Source organism: Rhinoderma darwinii, chromosome 9 (genome assembly GCF_050947455.1).
Source record: "Rhinoderma darwinii isolate aRhiDar2 chromosome 9, aRhiDar2.hap1, whole genome shotgun sequence".
NCBI classification, from domain to species: Eukaryota; Metazoa; Chordata; class Amphibia; order Anura; family Rhinodermatidae; genus Rhinoderma; species Rhinoderma darwinii.
Window position 1 is genome coordinate 97,562,166 of NC_134695.1, and position 21,108 is coordinate 97,583,273.

Here is a 21,108-nt window from a genome sequence, read left to right on the forward strand (position 1 = left end):
TAAATTGGAAGTCAATACAGACAAGGTTCTTTGTGGGTTGAGTTATCTTTTTATTTACTGTATTTTTTTAAGTCCACGTGAATGTTTTCCGATGACAGTAGCATGCAGGGAAATGAGACTATACAAGTAGCATTAATTATGGAAGACTTAAGAAAGAAATTTTACAGTTCACAAAGTTGTAATGTTTTAGCAAAATCCTTGTTTGTACATTTTCTATTGAAGTTTAATAATTTTCACAACCTTTTATGAACCATTTTCATACAAAATATATTTGACTTGTCTGGTTGACATCAGTGACAACCTACGTTCTATAAAGTTTTGACACATAAATAAGAATATCATAAGGAGCAGTAGACTAAAAGACCCAATGCTAGACTTGATGGCTTTCAAACTACAAGAAAGAATAGCGTGTGTCCAAAATTTTTATAGGAGGCAGGACAATAATTAAGGCATGAAGATATTAATAGTGAAACTCAAGGAAGAGAAGGTATACAGCTTATTGACTGGCACATACGAGAGAAAATGTATTGAGGTTTAGGGAAATTAAGAATTAGAACACCTGCTAATAGAAGTCAGTACTCAAGTTTGGCACCAATTTCATTTTCTCATGAGTCATACCATCTGTGAGTTCAGGTAAAATATCCAGGACTTAGGCTTCGTTCACATCTGCGCTAGGGCTCCGTTCCAATGTCCCGTCTGAGCTTTCCGTCGGAACGGAGCCCTGACAGACACAAACGGAAACCATAGGTTTCCGTTTCCATCACTGTTGATTTCAATTGTGACTGATCCGGTGCCAATGGTTTTCATTTGCCTATGTTGTGCAAGGATTCAATCATTTTGATGGAATAATAGCGTAGTCGACTTCGCTATTGATTCTGTTTGTGTCTGTCAGGACTCCTTTCTGACGGAAAGCTCAGATGGAACGGAGCCCAAGCGCAGATGTGAACGAAGCCTAAATAAGTAAAAAACAAAGACATTTGAATAAGTTACTTCTTGGGAGGTGAAGCTAAGACTTGTCGGGTAAACACATTCCTCTCAACTATTAACATGGTGGTCCAATGTTTTTAACAAGACCATTTCTTAGAGGAAAAATGAAAGATTTTCTGTTTTTTACAAACCCTTTGGTTGGAGATGGTGATCACTTCAACTGCTAGGGGAGATCCAACCAACAGTCGATGTTCAAACATTATAGCCTGGAAGAATTGCCCTCATCCTGTAGCGTGTGTCTCCATCCTCAGAACCTTTCTGCTCCATACTTTACTTCTCTTGTAGAAGTACTTCTGAGATTTCGAACATGTGAATATCCACTGCTACCAGGTCCTTGAAATATCAGACACTTTTCCTCATATTATACTGCTCAGGATCCTGGGCGGGATCAATCTGGTTTTACTGGTCCCTGTTAGATGTAAAGATGTTATATTCTGCTTCATCTTCTGTCTTTGACTTGATCTGCTTTGTGACTCGGTCTTCCTCAACTACTGCTCATGTATCAGTCTGACAATATCAACTTTAGCTTGTGATAGAACCAGATCTATCTTTTCCTATATACACCACTGCTATGATCAGCTACAACTCAAAATACTTTACCTCATTTTGAACGTCAGAATATTTAGCAGCTGTCGCCTACAGTATACTGGGATACTCCGGGAGAAGCACCTTGGGCATTTCTTTTTGTAAGGGGGAAGAATTGGTAGTTCACCTTTCCCCATTCAGTGGCATTCATAGAAAAGAGTGTGACACCATAGCAAAGATCAAAATGGACCCACCATAATGGTTTTGCCATGCAGGAAAAAAGGACCGGGTGTTTGTTTATCCCTCCATCCTCTTTTCATGACCCTTAGGCAAATTTCTCATTACGTGCTCGCTAACAAAGCACTTACTCTGAAGAGGGGAATTCTTCATAGGTCCTTGACATTCAGTAGCAAAAGAGATTGAACCAATTAAGGCTTTGCCCCCTCTATAAGAGGGCTCCCTAGCAGCCGCATGGACTGCCTCTATGTTATCTATGTCCTTGATTCTCTCATCTAGCAATGACCCTATAGAGACACAGAAAGTTCAGAATTCAGTACATGATATTTGATCACACCAAAGAAAGACTTAGTATCCACAAATATGTGGGGGTCTTGACTAAAAAAGAACAATCGTAATAATCTTTGGTGAATGTAGAATAACGTACCATGTAGAGATCTATGTCAAATCCTACTGGGTAACAATCCCATGTGGTTAAACAATCCTTGCTTAAAGTGGTAAACATTTTTCTTTACATTTATTCTTCATATATACTGGTCAATGTGAATTGCTACAGTTCTTGAATTCAGCTAAACATGGTTATTCATAGATAGTAGCTATTTGTCTGCTGAAATTACAGTATATTACAGCATATTAGTATAAAGGAGTGCAGTTGTAATGATGGGGGTAGGGAAACAGACAAGTGAGCCCTAATCTACCCGCTACTCAGTCCCTGCCTACTTGCAACGACCCGCCCTAGGTGACGGGGTACAGCTGGGCGATGGTCCATACGCTCAATAAGTGCACGACAGACAAACGGACAAGGGTACACAGAAGCAAGGGAAAAGGGGCAGTTGCCCACGGCAACACCGTGAGCAACAAGAGTGGTGAACGACCCGAGTCAAACCAGGAGTGTACGAGGTACCAAACGCAGAGCAGGAGAGTAGTGAACAAGCCGAGTCAAACCAGGAGTGTACAAGGTACCAAACGCAGAGCAGGAGAGTAGTCAGTAAGCCAGGGTCAATATGAAGCAGGGTAAAATAGTTCAAGAAGCTGCAGCAGGGCCAGGAAACCAAACAAGAAGAATCACAAGCAAAGAGGAACAGGAAAGGCAGGTATAAATAGACAGAGGGCGGGAGCTAGCTCCGTCTGGCCAGACTGTGATAGGCTCTCCCACTCCTAAGCCTGCCATCCTGAGTGGTGGAAGATGGAGTCAGTCTCACAGACATAGAAGCAGGTGCAGACTGATTACCTATGGGCGTAGACACAGAAGCTGAGCCTGGCAGATCCTTAACAGCAGTGTTGTCAGAAAGAATGGCCCTAATGCCAACATTGCTTATATTATAATGACCATAGGCAAATAAAGCAGTATGGATGAACATATAGGCATAAGCCAATATCCCCTGCTTATTTTCATTGACTTTGTGGTTATCACATGACCATTGCGGGTGCAGAGCTACGGTGGCTTGTGCATGTGCCCAGGTGCTGGGTATCAGTTGGATGCCAACAAACAACTCTTGCAGGTAAATGAAAACAATGGGTGGGAGCCACTTCATGGTCTCATGATTACGTGATAAAGGGGTTCTGTTTTCCCGAAACACATTGTACATCAAGAAACCCTATATCTCTCTTTTTTATGTAGATTATATTGTTTTAGATAATTGTAAAAGGACTCAATATATATAACTATATATATAATGAATACTTACTACACACTCACCCACATGTGTACAAGGGCTGGTATAATAGCTGGGTTTCACCTACTTGGTCGCCCACTATTACTACCCCCTTTATAATCAGGGTCACTAGGGTTATGCCTAGTTCCCCTACCTTTTCCTTATACTAACGTCTACTTGCTTTGCTTCTACTCAACGGAATAAGACCGTACAATAAATACAATTGTATAGTAAATAAAGGGTAATATTTATTACTAACAATAATCACACTTACATATAAAATACACAAACTAAACACAGAACACAGTAACTGATCACAGTATAGTATCAGTATACCCCAATACACATAACACGTTAATATATACTGAGTATACTCACACTATACGTAGTACAGTATAAACACGGTATCCTATGTTATGCCTCCACCCACATACCTAAACATACATATGAATACAGTTACGTTACAATCCAATACACGCTACCTAATATCACTTTCCCTATACTCTAAGGGTTCAGCAATGGGTTATCAAGGGGAATGGGTTGCTGTGTATACAGCAGGGCTAGCAAGTTACTCAGGGCAGCAAGGGTAAACAGGGACTCAGGGCTACAAGGGTTGAAGTAAGGAGGGGGGAGATCATAACGTGTAGCAGCTGCTACACGTGGATACTTAGCAGTCCATGTGGTCTCTCAGGAAGGGCCATGAGCCAAGAGCAGGCCAGGAGGGAAGAGGAAACCCTTAGTGGAGCCAGGTAGCAGGAACAAAAGAGAAAGAGCTTTGGGAACGTTTGTCCTTTTAAACCTCCCCGTGCACACCTGTGTGACCTCACAGGCTCATGCACGTGAAAGGGAGGGGGCCTGGGCCTCATGGAATACCATTATCTAGTATGGGGATGGGTATACACCTTTCTGGAGGGACAAATCTATATATATATATCTACACTCACATGTATATAGATATAAATATATAAAACACTTCCCTTTACAACAATAAAATATATATTTATTTTTTCTCAAAAACGTGTTGGACTCGTGGAAGTCTTGCACCTGAATGGTGTTTCTTTTTTACAGTGGATTCCACCTGGTTCCCATTGTTTTTGTCTACCTGCATTTACTCCCCAGCGAGGTTAGCACCTGACGCTCTGGGGATTACGGCACCAGCAGCATTCTTCCTAACCAACTGGCTCTACAATAGGGTTGTGCCTATCCATGCACAACCCCTAAATGTGAGCCTCCTTTTACTATACCTAACAGAGAAAGCCATTGTTAATCTGACGTACTCACACTATGTAGCGCCTTTTTGTTCTCTCTGTTCCCAACCAGCCTTTATATCCAACAAGCAACTCTTGGCCAGGGTATTTAAATGCAGGGCTAAGACGACAAGCTGAACCTTCTCCCAAGATGAAGGAAATCCTATCTCGGACTATTGGTTCAGCATGCCAATGCAGTGAATGCAAATATTAGAGATATGACAGTCACATTATTTCCCAACCTTCACTTGGCATTGCATACAAAATCAAACTTGACTCATGAGCCCTAACGCACCTGAATTAAAATTAAATTTAGTAGTGCTCTTAAAGCACAAAGCTCTGTATAATGCAGTGGTCTCCAAGCTGCGACTCTCCAGCTGTTATAAAACCACAACTCCCATCATGTTCAGACTGCCAACAGCTGTCAGGGCATACTTGGAGATTGGCAATAGATGGAGAGTCACAGGTTAGAGCCCACTAGTATAATGTATATTTTAATTTGAAAAGAAGTGTGATGTAAGATGATATACAACATGTCCAATGCAGCAGATACTGTATGATATTTATAACAGATATCAAATTATACAGTCATCACTCTAGGTTTATGAAATAAAATGTAATATTTTTAAGTAACACTTAGTGATATACAAAAGCCTTATCCATTTCTGAATCCATTTACAGTTCTTGATGGATGTCAGAAAAAAAAGTCAAGTGTGTGAAAGCTATGAAAAAAAGTCGAATCTGCTAGTCCTGCATATTATAATGGTGTTAAAAATAACGGCAGAAAGGCAAGATGAAATTGGCAAAGTAAAATAGACTCACTGCGAATTGGGAAAAAATAAGAAGTTGTTATTCATACTTTTGGAAAACAAAAGTAATTCTTGAAAACTTTGAAAACTTAAGACATTAGATAAACTTTATCCTCACATATTTGTGGTTAATATATTATTACAACAAAACACATTTCCATAAGAACCTTATTCATCACATTCAGTCTTCTAAGAAACTAAATGACAGAGAAAAGTTCTAAGAAACTAACCGTTCATGACACTTTTGTCTGACATACTGTACTGTATACAAGTTTTGGGCAACTGGAGGCCCTAAATCGCTCACCTTGCGGCCATCGGACCTTTGAATTATGTCCTCAGAACCTTGTGCTAAATTTTTCATTTTGTTAGTATGTTCACTAAACAACAAGCTAACAAATTACAGAGAAGATATTTCAAAGGCTACTACCAATATAGCTAGAATTCATGTTAAATAGGACCTGTCACCTTTCCTGACATGTCCGTTATCGTAAATAATTGTATTCCCCATGAAATAACAATTCTGGAGCATCTTTTCTTAGATCTCATTGTGCCGTATCTCTGTTATTCCGCCCACAAATTTATGAATAAATTAACAAGTTGGTGTTACCAGTTTGGGGTGTGTACCCACACAATTTGACACTGTCCAATCAGTGTTCACAGTCTTAGACTGTGTAGAGACACGCCCCTTTGACAAGAGGAATGGTAACACCCAGTTGTCAATTTATTCATAAATTTCTAGGAGGAATAATAGAGTAGAGTTATAGGAAAAGATGCTCCAGCATTGTGATTTTGTGGGGAATTCAAGTATTTACTAAAAAAAAAGACATGTCAGGAGAGCAGACAGGTCCTCTTTAAAAATGTCCGCTGGAACAGAATGAAAACATTTCAATATACTGTAGCTATTAATAACAATGTAACATAATGAAATAATTAAAAACTGTTACACAATAGTTGATGGGGCTTAGATGGGTGATAAATGTTAAATTCCTCGGGACCCCACTAATCACTAGCACTTGGTCCCGAGTCCCCAGTTTCTTCTCACCTGCAAGTCCAGGAGGAGGAGTTAAGGGGGTTGAGCAGATGAGATGTATGGAAGATATGAAAACAGCTGAATGCTTTTATATGTCCCAAGTTACATACTGTAGAATAGATGAAGAAAACATACCTTCCCTATGTAGGGACTGCACAGCCCACATCTATCACAAAAAAGTAAAAATCCAAGGAACTCTCCAAGCAACTAATACACTCTGCTAAGCCCAAAACAGGGCTCTATGTTGTGCCGTTCCTTGGTTATTCGTCCTGGAGATTCAGAAATAAATACTACAAGGCATTACAATTCCCATTGTCAACAGGGTGTGCCCCCACACACTTTGACACTGTTTAAATTAGTGCTGACAGTATCAGATTGAGTAGGGGCACATTCTATTGGTAAGGGAACTAGTACCTCCCAGTGGTCATTTTTTTATACATTTCCAGGAGGAATAACAGAGGAATGGTACAATGCAGAATTCTAAGAATAAATGCTCCAGAACTGTTGTTTCATGGGGAGTGGATTTATTCAAATAGACATGTCAAGAGTACTAATAGATACTCTTTAAACATTTACCCATTCCAAAGTCATGACTACCATGAATTTTTACAAATATTGGCTTTGTTATGACTCATAATAACATAAAATGATTTGGTCCTTCAGCGCCTTGATGGAAATTTTTTTTTTTTTACATCAAATTGTACAAAAAAAAAGCAAAAGAACATGTCATTGAATGTCTTCAGAGATTTCCCATCCTCTGAGGGGTGGAGGAGTTGATTCTGTCATCTCTGTGGAGCTAGATTTGATTAAATCCTTGCCTTAATTCTTTTTCATCCCAGGTTGCTTCCTGTGAAGACTGAATCTCCTTTACTTTACTAGTGGATTTGCAAAACATTAACCTATTTCAAAAGCTTTAAAGTCCTCATAAAATGCTAAAAGGAACGGTTGGGAAATAAAATATTCCTGCCTACACACCTTGAACTTGCCTTTAAAGTTGTTTTGGCTGTGGAGGTTAAAAACGGATTTTTTTTTCTTCTTCCCTCAAGGGAAAATCATTTTCACATCTGTGGATACATCAAAATGAAATCCTCAGGTTTCAAGACTTTAAAACGCCCAAATACATTACACCAAACATTTTTCTCAGTTTATTGTTTTTATTTAGTCCAGGAACAGAGCCACTGTCGTCCATTGGTGGTGTGTGATAGTGAAGCTAATCTCCATCCAAGTAAATGATGACAGCAGCAGTAGAGGAGAGTGTTGATCTTGTCAGAAGCAGTGACCTGTCTTTTCATGTGCTTATATTAGGGTAGACAAGGCTACATGTTATAGGAACAGTGTTAAATTGTGAACGGAGCAATAGAATGAAGTGCATGGAAATAAAACACTCAATACCTAATCAGTGGATGAGTGTGTTGATCTTGTGGGAGGCAGTGACCTGTCCTCTCATGTGCTTATATTATGGTAGACAAGGCTTCATGTTATAGGAACAGTGTTATAATGTGAACAGAACAATAGAATAAAGTGCATTGGAATAAAACACTGAATAGCTAATAGGTGGATGAGTGTGTTGATCTTGATGGAGGCAGTGACCTGATCATTGATTATGTAAGGCTAAAATACCAATCAATTATCTTCCAGACACAGCAACACTTTCAAGAAAATTGCACAAAACCGCAGTATCACTGTGACTTGAATAACAGTGAAGTGGCCGCTTCTGCGAATCGCCGGGTCAGACAAATCATTCATTGGAATATCCTAAATGTGGGAGGCAGTGACCTGTCCACTCATGTGTTTATATTATGGTAGGCAAGGCTGCATGTTCTAGGAACAGTGTTATAATGTGGACAAAGCAATAAAATGAAGTGCATGGGAATAAAACACTGAATAGCTAATCGGTGGATGAGTGTGTTGATCTTTTGGGAGGCAGTGACCTGTCCACTCATGTGCTTATATTAGGGTAGACAAGGCTGAATTTTATAAGAGCAGTGTTATAATGTGAATAGACCAATAAAATTATGTGCATGTGAATAAAACACTTAATAGCTAATTAGTGGATGAGTGTGTTGATCTTGATGGAGGCAGTGACCTGATCATTGATTATGTAAGGCTAAAATACCAATCAATTATCTTCCAGACATAGCAGCACCTTCAAGAAAATGGCACAAAACCGCAGTATCACTGTGACTTGAATAACAGTGAAGTGGCCGCTTCTGCGAATCACCGGGTCAGACAAATAATTCATTGGAATATCCTAAATGTGGGAGGCAGTGACCTGTCCACTCATGTGTTTATATTATGGTAGGCAAGGCTGCATGTTCTAGGAACAGTGTTATAATGTGGACAAAGCAATAAAATGAAGTGCATGGGAATAAAACACTGAATAGCTAATCGGTGGATGAGTGTGTTGATCTTTTGGGAGGCAGTGACCTGTCCACTCATGTGCTTATATTAGGGTAGACAAGGCTGAATTTTATAAGAGCAGTGTTATAATGTGAATAGACCAATAAAATGATGTGCATGTGAATAAAACACTTAATAGCTAATTAGTGGATGAGTGTGTTGATCTTGATGGAGGCAGTGACCTGATCATTGATTATGTAAGGCTAAAATACCAATCAATTATCTTCCAGACATAGCAGCACCGTCAAGAAAATGGCACAAAACCGCAGTATCACTGTGACTTGAATAACAGTGAAGTGGCCGCTTCTGCGAATCGCCGGGTCAGACAAATCATTCATTGGAATATCCTAAATGTGTATTCCTAAGAACCCTCTTTAAAGTAAATCACAGCCCCTGTTTTTAAGGAAGAAAAGCTTTTCTTTTTTCCTGATCTCACAAAAAACTAAAAAAAATATGGATGAGACAGCAACCAATTTGTGCATCTAAGCATAAAATAGTCTCTTATAAATAAACACATTAATATATTGTATAAACATTATAAAATCATTCATTTATTCCCTCCAATCATAGTGTATTGGGAGCACATGATCCCTTGTGATACTTGAAATTTGCAGCCTGTATTTTTTTTCTTATTCATTCCTGGAGAACAGTTTCGACGTGTTTACTGATTAGTTCATTCTTCTCTATCAAACTAATTATGGACTATATTAAGCAGAAAGGGAAAAGTTAGCGCAATAAATCCCTGCACCTGGCAGCCGTCTTCCTCCCAATACGCAGTTTTGTTGATTAGACTTCAATTTATTAAATATATATTTCTGACTTCCATTTAAATGTTTATTATACCCTCCATTAACTACAAGAGTGCCTCAAGATCATCTTCGTATACTGTACGTGCCACCATTCCCATCAAGCATGCAAATAGCTAATCGGATATTTATTGCCTGGAGCTAAAAGAAACCACCAGTCAAAAGCGAAAAAATCAGCTTTCACCTTGTGTTGGTATTTGCTACTAATGGGCACATTGTAAACTATTTGTGTTCCCGGTATTCACTGTTACAGTATGGTTTCTACATTGTAGCAACTAGATACTGTTATCTGCATGACACTTATTTTCCAACTCCCAACTTCTTTATGTTATTTTCCTTTCCTAAAGCCATACACCTATTCTATCCTTAGGTCATACGCATTAGATAGCCATTGGCTGAACATTGGCATCAGCTATCTCTCCCGACTCTCCTATATACATGCATACTCAGCTCTGCTAAGTGTACATGTATATTTTAATGGGGATAAAACCATTTTCAGACAACTCTGGCAGTAGCTTATTCCCAGTGGAAACAAAGGAGCACACATGTGAAAATCCCAAATTCTTCTTCTTTCCCCCTTTTTATCTACCCCGATACATATTAAATCGTTGGAATAATCCAACAAAATTTGCGGTTTATCTGACTTTAATGTGTTTGACCAGTTTTACATGCAACAGTTGTAACATCTAAGCTCTGCCCCGGGGTGGTACAGATTAGAAAATGGCACTTGAAGATGATAATTTAAGAAATCATTCATGGGAGATTAAAAAAGGAATTCATACATTTCAGTTGTGTTATCACTGGTGTCCAACAAAAGGTAATATTATGTAATGACTGGCGTTTCTTCCATTAAAAAGAATGAGCATTAAGTGAGCGACAAGAGAATACGTACCATAGAGGTAGCCTACGTGGCTGCTGTAGTGCCCATGTGTGAAAGAGGGCTTAGCCCAGTTTGGTTTCACCCCTTATGGGTGGTAAGAAACTGTGCTGGTGCCCCCTCTTCACAGGCTTTACAATGTTAGGAAACAAGGGAATTAACCCATAAATCATAAGAGAGAGAGAAGGAGCAACCAAGCATAAAGTCCTCCTGCCTCAGGTTATCATGATTGTTACCCCCACAAGCTGCACCAGAAGGGGACTATATTTTAAGCTTTGCCATGGGTCCCCTATTAATTTATTGTGCAACAAGGAACCAATTTATATACGGGGTCGGCCTTATCGGTTTGCGACCTTTGCAATCACAAATGACGCATTAGCCAAACCTGCTGAAGAGGGGACTTCAAATGACCTGGCATCAAAGGCATGGAGCCTTGTATCTTAATATTAATTATTTAGACATTGTAAAGCCCTGTTATTAGATGACTTTATGGATGGAGCTGTTATTTGGTCACTGTAACTTAGTACTGATGAGCACTGTATGGTGGTATTAACATTGTGGGGCTGTTATTTAGGCACTGTATAGTATATTATTTTTGCAGTGTCTTATGGGGGTGGCACAGTATAGCAACTGTATGGAAGTGTTATTTGGCCTGGCCAACGTATGGCGCTGTTATTTGGGCACTGTCTTCTATGGCGCTTATAATTAGGCATCATATGGTGTGGCTATTTATACACTATATGGCAATACACCACATGGAGGTGCCAACAGAGGGTACTGCACAGGGTACCATCCAATGTAAGGCTCTTTCATTTTGTTAGAATGTGCTGATTAAACTTCTGTGTCTCTTATGTATTGCATATATGTGGGGTTAGTAACTGCCTCCATTTTTTGTTCTTGCACTCCTCCCATTCTGCCCTGGGTGATTTTAATTAGTTTAATGCTGGTTCCTACCTGCCCCAAATATATGTAGGCTTAGTCCCAGTTCTGGGTGCATGTGCAGCGTAGGACCCCACCCTATAGAGGTCGACTTGTCATGGCAGATAGGCTCACACAATTTGATCAAAATGTGCTCTAAGAAACTCTCTATTGTAAGTAGATTCAGCAGTAATGCACAGTTATTTAATTATAGTGTTTAGGTGGCATTAGTGTTCGCAGAGTGCAGTCACCATTTTGTTGTGTGCTATACATATATATATATAAATATATATATGTAGTTAATAATTCTACAAGTTGGTTAAAAATTTATTAACTCTGGGTTTAATGAGCCTTCAACCCTCCTTCCGTAGTTGTAGGTGTGAGCCCTAGCAGATCTCAACTTGGTACAGGCATCTTAAGTTAAAAACCTATTTCAGAGGATTTATGTTAACTACAAATTAAAACTCTAGCAAATAATTCCTTGCAGCTGTAGTTATAATTTCCCCATACATAATTAACTTCCAGGCTATGTTCAATAAACCCCTCTATCTCCTGCATTTGATTTTGACACGCCACCTATCTCGAGTAATAAATCAGCTTACGGAAAATGATGATCGCAGAGCTGTAATTTAAGATTGACTCCTAACATCAATAAATAAAAGCAGCTGCAAAGTCATTAGGATTAAAACTTACGGCACAAACAAGTCTTACTTTTGTTTGTACCTTAAGTTTGTAAACGATACTCAGTATAATTCTTCTATTGACATTCTCGAAAGGTTTTAGGAAGATGGATGTTCTCCAGGGAAGAGTTGTCATAAAGAAGAGAGAATCAAACCAGCAGAATAATACAATAAGTTTATGTATCACACCGGTTCAACCAAGCAGTGATAAACCGTGGCCGCCTTGGAGGAGATGGCTGACAGATTTCATTTGTACAAGTTCAAATCTTGGCCCAATGTCACATGTCATATTATTTCACCAGCCCTTCGGTGTTTTACAGGCACCCTGTAGGTGCTGTCATGGGGATTAGAAGAGAACTTTGCCATTTGAAGTATTGGGAAGCCCTCAATAACATGACCATTGTTGACTTTTCGAAGAACAGCAAGAACAAGACATAAGCAAGAAATGTATGTATAGTTGTCACCTTCTATGGAAATTGAAATCTCAAGTAGATGTCGAAATCTTCGGCTTTTGAAAAAAATCTAAACATGTAACTTATTATGTTTGTTGGAGACAAATATTGTATAAAGAAACTGTGCTCAACTTTTTGATAGACAGATAAAATAGTTCAAGAACAGAAAAAGTTGATCGAAATCTATGAGCTTTAAACGTAACCATAGTAGACTGCAAGTGAGACATGAAGTGAATCTATTTTTCATCTTTCATTTTTGTATATTTTTGTAAATGGAAAATGTGGATGTTTTAATCTAATGGCCTGACTGCTGTAATGTACTTAACTTGCCCCATTCCTGTGTCGTCTTCATCGGCCAGCTGCCGCCGCCGAGAGAGCAATGGCACGGGGGGCATGCACAGTGTGCACTGCCGCTCGATTGCTAGTAAAGTTAGAGCCATTTCTTTTGGTTAGCAAATCCCAGACCGTCTAACTATTTTCCTGCACTTTGTTGTTGGACTTAGTTCTACTTCTGGTATTTGACCCGTGGCCTGTCGTCAACTCTGCATCTGCCTCATCCACATCTCTGTATCGAGGTTACAGGATGAACACCAAGGATTCCTTAAACTCCGCACCTCAATTTAGCGAGTGCCAAGCGGGCGGCGGTTTTAGATATCAGCAGGTGAGTGGTACTGCGCCATTACAACTACTTGATATTTGTAAGTCCCCTTCAGCATAGAACATTTATACATTCATAGGTTCTCAGCTGAACTGCAAATGTAATAGAGGTGCTATTACACTTGTAACACATGTTCACCTGTGAACCCCATTGTAGGTTACATACAGTACATTATTTACCTAAAAAGATGAGTAACTTTAAAAATACATTGCTTTTCTTAACATGTACTGATCATAAGATACAGCCTGCATTATACTCCAGAGCTGCATTCACAGTTCTGCAAAGCAGAAATTTCCCAGCTTTGCTTTCTGGCTCAATGTTTGCATAGGGCTTGTTCTAGTGGTTTGCATTCTGAGAAATCTAGTCTTGTACTGTACAATTACCTGATGTAGGTAAACTAACTGTATTATAGGAGAATAGCTGATAGGGGTGTCTGATAACAAGTTTGTTGACTGTTTCCAATGACAACCAGCAGAATTGAGAACGCATTTTTGGGCTGTAAAGGCTGTATTTTAGGATCAATACAATAAACCAATCCAACTAAGATGAAAGTATTCAATGAGTAGATAGGAGGGTAATAAACATCTTAAAGTTGTCTTCTTAGAATTTACTTACGCAACATGTCAATCTATGCAGAGGTGACCATGCATAGATGAGCTCATCGGGGCCATGAAACCTATGTGTGATTGTGCTTGTAGGCTTTCATAAATCCCATTTACTTTAATGTAGAAATATGCGACCACCCCTACACTGAAGAAGGAGACTGAGACCCTGTGATCTCAAAAATGGTTGGTGTCCCAGTGGCTTGCTTTTTATCACTTGGTCTGATTTGTGCGGCAGAAATGTTAGTTCTTGGTAAACCTGTTTAAGGGCCTGTTCACATCAGCTTTGGAGGCTCTGTTAGAGGCCTCTGTTGCAGGTTCAGCAGAGATTACCGGAAACAATATGGCAGTATGCTGTGGAAAGCAGACGGAACCTATTAAAGTCAATGGGTTTCGGTGGTCGCCGGTGAAGTCTGTGTTGCAACTGAACAATTGCATTGGGTATTTCCTTGTCCTGCTCCTCTAACGGAACAGAATAACGGAACACACCGACACAGATGTGAACAGGGGCTAAGACATCATCATACAACTAAATATAAAACGTATTATTGTTATTATTATTATTATTATTGTTGTTGTTACTTCTACTATGATTATTATTACTATTCTTATTATTATTATTATTATTATTGTTATTACTACTATTTATGTAGTCTAGAAGCTATTAAAAATGCATTAGCTCTTGTTTTCTGCATGCATTTGAACACCTGCCAAACAAAAGTAAGATACAGAGAACACGACTAAAGTTTGATGGATGAAAAAAACAATGTATTGTAGCACTTATAATAAATACAGTTTGGTTAAGACACAAAATGATATTAACCTTGATCCTTGGTTCCTGATAGTATTTAAAATTAATTGTGCAAACAAACAAATAATCCCACACACAAGCTCACATAGGTATACACGGGCACTTAGGCTGGGTTCACACGAGCATGTTACGTCCGTAATGGACGGAACATATTTCAGGCGCAAGTCCCGGACCGAACACACTGCAGGGAGCCGGGCTCCTAGCATCGTACATAACTAGTCCCTGCCTCTCCGCGGAACTACTGTCCCGTACTGAAAACATGATTACAGTACGGGACCGTTGTCCCACAGCGAGGCAGGGACTCCTAGCGTCGTACATAACTATGATGCTAGGTGCCCGGCTCCCTGCAGTGTGTTCGGTCCGGGACTTGCACCCGAAATACATTCCGTCCATTACGGACGAAACATGTTCGTGTGAACCCAGCCTTATAGATGTGTGCAGGCAAACACAGACATACATACATACATACATACATACTTACATACATACATACAAATAAACAAACAGAAAGACAAACACATAGGCAGACATGCACAGCTACATACAGATATACTCATACCGTACAGGGTAGCTGTAATAAACAATGTATTGTAGCACTCTGCCACTTAGAATAAATATGGTTTGGTTAGGCCACAACATGTCATTGTCCTCAACCTTAAAATGAATTGTGCAAACACACACACTGCCTACACACACACACGCACACACACACACACACACTGCCTACACACACACACACACACACACACACACACACACACTGCATACATACATACATACATACATATTTACATACATACACAAACACACATACATACGCACACCCTCCATACACACACACGCACACACACACACACACACACACACACACACTGCATACACACTCCATACACACATACACACACACACACATACACACACTCCATACATACACACATACACTGCATACACTCCATACACACAATCTACACACACACACACTGCAAACACACATAAATACATACACACACATACACACACACACTGCATACACTCCATACACACAATCTACACACACACACTGCAAACACACATAAATACATACACACACACACACACACACACTGTATACACACACTGCATAGATACACTGCAAACACACACTGCCTACACAAACACACACTACACAAACACACACTACATACACACCCTCACTGCTTAGACACATACATACACACGCACACACACACACACACTGCATGCATACACACACACACACACACTGCATACACACATACATACATATACAAACTGCATACACACACATACATACACACACTGCACACACACACGCTGCCTATGCACTTACATACACACTGGATACACACATACACACACTGCATACAGAGATATATACACACCCACAAAGAGGCAGAAACATACACAGTTACTTACAGATATACACAGGCAAACACAGACATACATACACATGCACACACATGGACACAGACATACAAATATACATACACTTCCATAGTCATTAAATGGCACAAAAACCAAACCCCATTATTTTTACACCTTCATGTTTTACTTGCAGTTTGTAGTATATGAATGTTTTTATGATTCTATCCTCCTATAATATATTTGTCTAAGCAGCACTTTTAAGATCAATATCATCATTAAAATTCAGAATTGTATCATCTATAAACAGTAACTCTTCCAAGGTTTTACCTCTCTCGGTTTTATAATCCTAAGATATGAGAAGTCGTTTTTTTATTATTTTTTCAATTACATGACATTTGGGAAAATCTGAAATCTACCTTTATATATAACTCAAAATAATAAGTGCTTTGCCATTAAAATGAACGTGACAGGCTGCTTAAGGTGTGTAGCATCCATGGCCGCGGACTGTCGGGATGACTCACCCCCGGCGGCCGCAGCCATGACTCTGTGAGCGCTGGCCCACATCTCCTCCCCAGGAGATGCCAGCGCTCACTTTCGCTCCGGGACGCTGTGTCCCGTAGGGTGCGTGGGCACGCTCGTGCCTGGCCTTGAAGCTCCAGTCCGTGCACATGGGAATCATCATTAATTAGCCCATGATCACCCTGGACTATAAGAAGGGCCCTGCCCCTTTGCTCATTGCCTGAGCGTTGTTGTGTTTTCCTATGTTAGTCTTGTTCCCGTGCATTGCTACCTTTACACTATATGCCGTGCTATTTGTTCCTGTCCCTTAAACCTGCTGGAGTCGTGTTGTGCCTCCGGTTCCGCCTGCTGTTTTACACCACATCTGGTGTCTGCTGTCAAGGTCCCATCTGTGCCTAGCCAATGCTACTGTCTGTACCACTACAGGTACCCTTGTGTGTGGACTATTTATATATTGACTTGCTTGTGATGGATATATCCGTCGCTCGTTGTTAAGGGGTTCACATATGCAGTTTTTTATGTAGTTTTTGGTGTAATTTTTTAGCTAAAGCCAAAGATAGATCCATCAGTCCTTCTTTTATAATTTGCCTTTCTTTTGGATCTTCCTTTGATTTTGAATCTAAAAACGGCATCAAAACGTGCATGTGTGATTCCAATCTAAAGATGTGCAGCTAAGAGGTCATTAATAAGATCTACTTAGCATCTTTTCATTGCAGTCATTAGCCTACAGTAGATTTTACGACAGTCTTAGTAAAGTAGACAGTTGCATGAATTGCGCTACATTTTTTAAAAGGTGCATGCATCTTAATAAATTTTACGCTATTTGAACTGTCTGAGAGGCAGAAATTGAAGACTACCATATGCCTGTTATGTGCAGTTGTAATTTTTTTTTTTTTACAAAATTTACGTAATTTTCAGCTATTCTACAATATTGTAATGAATTGCTATCCTTTCTGGTTGAAATGCTAACGTGACTGTAAAATGGAGACGATCAGTCATCTGACAGGTCATGCTGCCTAAGGGCTAAATACACTGTTGTAACTACTGACTTTTATCACAGCAGTAGTTCCTTATATCTCTAGAAATGTCAGACCTAACTTGTGCTCTAAGATAGATAGATAGATAGATAGATAGATAGATACGGGTGCCGACACCCCCCCATATGCCGGTGGCGCCGCTAGCTACTCATTTTTTTTGTACTAAAACTGTGAGTGGCGTTACATACAGTGGGGGCTCTATCTACAGGGGGGGTCATCTATATGTGGGGATGTGAGCCACTATATACAGGGGGGTTTTTATGTGGAGATGTGGGCCACTATATACAGGGGGGTCTATATGTGGGGATGTGGGGCACTATCTACAGGGGGAGCTATATGTGGGAGACTATATATAGGGGTGGGCTTTATGTTGAGCACTATCTATAGGGGTGGGCTATATGTGGGACACTATATACAGGGGGAGCTATATGTGAGGTACTACCTACACAGGTGGGCTTTATATGGAGCACTATCTATAGAGGGAGCTATTTTTAGGGCACTATATACAAGGGTGGGCTATATGTGGGACACTATAAACAGGGGTGGGTTACCTGTGGGGCACTATCTACAGGGGGCTATATGTAGGGCACTGTATACAGGGGTTGGCTATATGTGAGGCACTATCTACAGAGGTGGGCTATATATGGAATACTCTCTATAGGGGAAGCTATATGTAGGGCAGCACAGTGGCTCAGTGGTTAGCACTATTGCCTTGCAGCTCTGGAGTCCATATGTGGGCACTATCTACAGAGGGCTGTATGTGGGGCACTATCTACAGGGGCTTCTATGTAGGGCACTATCTACAGAGGCTCTATGGGGGTCACTATCTACAGGGAGCTATGGGGGCACTATCTATAGTGGGAACGGTGTGTGTGGGACACTGTGTATGGTACTATTATAATCAGAGACACAGTGTATGGCGCTATTATAGTTAGAGGTGCAGTGTATGATGCTTTATTATATTTAGAGGTGTTGAGAATTTTAACTTTGTTTATAGGTGCAGAAATGTTTTAAGAGTTTAAAAGTAAGAAGCTGAAGAAATCTGAGCGGAAAAAGGCAGAAATAGGTTGTGGCCGGGAGAAATCCATCATAGAGGTCTGGACCGGAGGGAGAAGAAAGGAACTAGAATCTGAGATGTCACCGGTGAGTCACTTAATGTAAATGTTTATTCTGCCTCTAATCAGCACTGTAGTCACTGGTGATGTATAGTTGTACTGACCTTTGTTCTGGGGATGTATATATGTACTGAGCTTGGTTCTGGTGCTGTATTTATGTACTGAGTTTTGTTCCGGTGCTGTATATATGTCAGAGCTTGGTTCTAGTGCTGTATTTATGTACTGAGCTTGGTTCTGCGGATGTATATATGTACTGAGCTTGGTTCTGGTGCTGTATATATGTCAGAGCTTGGTTCTAGGGCTGTATTTATGTACTGATCAACAGAAATTGTACTTGAAGCATAAGTCAAACCATCAGGTATGACAATGATATATCAGAAATCCCAAAATATACCTGATGTAAAAAATAACACCAAGTAGGCAGAAAATAAAATATGTAAATCTTTATTATCCCATACGGGAGAAGTTACCCACAAAAAACATACATCTAAAATACAAAAAACTAAAAACACCCCAGAAGGGAATGTGCATCAAGTCCCACGGAAATGACAATATGATATAGCAGGATAATAACATGAGACATATGAGTGAATAGCCAGAAGATCCAATATCTAGAATGATGGCAGAATATGACTCAATATAATGCAAAGGTGTATCAAAGTCTACAAAAATCTAAGTAGATAGTCATTTACCTGAAGTGGACATGATAAGAAACACACTCCGATCCAAGGGCCACCTCGAAACGCGTTTCGCTTCCTTCGTCAGGAGGAATATAGGGGTGGGCTATATGTGAGGCACTATCTACAGAGGTGGGCTATATATGGAATACTCTCTATAGGGGAAGCTATATGTAGAGCAGCACAGTGGCTCAGTGGTTAGCACTATTGCCTTGCAGCTCTGGAGTCCATATGTGGGCACTATCTACAGAGGGCTGTATGTGGGGCACTATCTACAGGGGCTTCTATGTAGGGCACTATCTACAGAGGCTCTATGGGGGTCACTATCTACAGGGAGCTATGGGGGCACTATCTATAGGGGGAACGGTGTGTGTGGGACACTGTGTATGGTACTATTATAATCAGAGACACAGTGTATGGCACTATTATAGTTAGAGGTGCAGTGTATGATGCTTTATTATATTTAGAGGTGTTGAGAATTTTAACTTCGTTTATAGGTGCAGAAATGTTTTAAGAGTTTAAAAGTAAGAAGCTGAAGAAATCTGAGCGGAAAAAGGCAGAAATAGGTTGTGGCCGGGAGAAATCCATCATAGAGGTCTGGACCGGAGGGAGAAGAAAGGAACTAGAATCTGAGATGTCACCGGTGAGTCACTTAATGTAAATGTTTATTCTGCCTCTAATCAGCACTGTAGTCACTGTATGATCTGCAGTGACATGATGGGTGGTATGATATTTTTTTGTGAAACAGAATCTCCTAGGATATCCTTACTATTGTTTGGGCCATGCTGGGAGCTGTGGTTTTACACCTTACAAACCTATATGGCAGGGGTTGCACTAAATTGAGCTGTATTTGTTCTGGTGTTGTATAAATGTACTGAGCTTTGTTCTGGGGCTGTATATATGTACTGATCTTGGTTCTGATGCTGTATTTAAGTACTGAGCTTTGTTCTGGTGCTGTATATATGTATGAGCTTTGTTCTGGTGATGTATATTTGTACTGACCTTTGTTCTGGGGATGTATATATGTACTGAGCTTGGTTCTGGTGCTGTATTTATGTACTGAGTTTTGTTCCGGTGCTGTATATATGTCAGAGCTTGGTTCTAGTGCTGTATTTATGTACTGAGCTTGGTTCTGCGGATGTATATATGTACTGAGCTTGGTTCTGGTGCTGTATATATGTCAGAGCTTGGTTCTAGGGCTGTATTTATGTACTGAGCTTGGTTGTGGTACTGTATATATGTACGAGCTTGGTTCTGGAGCTGTAATTATATAGGATATATTTATAATAACAAAATTGCAGGGCAGATGGAGTTGTTCTCAATTCTTTCTATATTTCATGGAAACCTGTCAGGTAGTTTTAACCCCTTGAACCGCCACCATGCAGTAATACATGACCTGAAAATATTTCTAAATGTTTTTTCTTTCAGATGCAGCAAAATCTTTAAAATCCACTTTTAAAATGGCGCACACTATATGCTAATTACTCATTAAAGGGTCATGGGGCGGTGCCGCTATCCTGAAGAGTCACATAGTCCTGCCTCCAAACCTTTCCATGTTTGATTGACATCCCCCTGGCTGATACAACTTTCTCGGATGCGCCATTGCCTTGTGGCGCTATACACAATGTGGTCTGTGTGGCACAATACACAGGGGGGGCTGTGTGGCACTATACACAAGGGGGG

At 40.1% G+C, this 21,108-nt stretch overlaps 1 long non-coding RNA gene across 1 annotated transcript; it reads left to right on the forward strand.

Annotated features, from left to right (window-relative positions):
- The first annotated feature begins 12,501 nt into the window (after positions 1-12,501).
- On the forward strand, positions 12,502-20,064 carry LOC142660522 (uncharacterized). Its single transcript, XR_012850506.1, has 4 exons — positions 12,502-12,618; positions 13,127-13,284; positions 18,631-18,776; positions 19,923-20,064. It is a non-coding gene; the product is annotated as an uncharacterized LOC142660522 (long non-coding RNA).
- Positions 20,065-21,108: the final 1,044 nt, after the last annotated feature.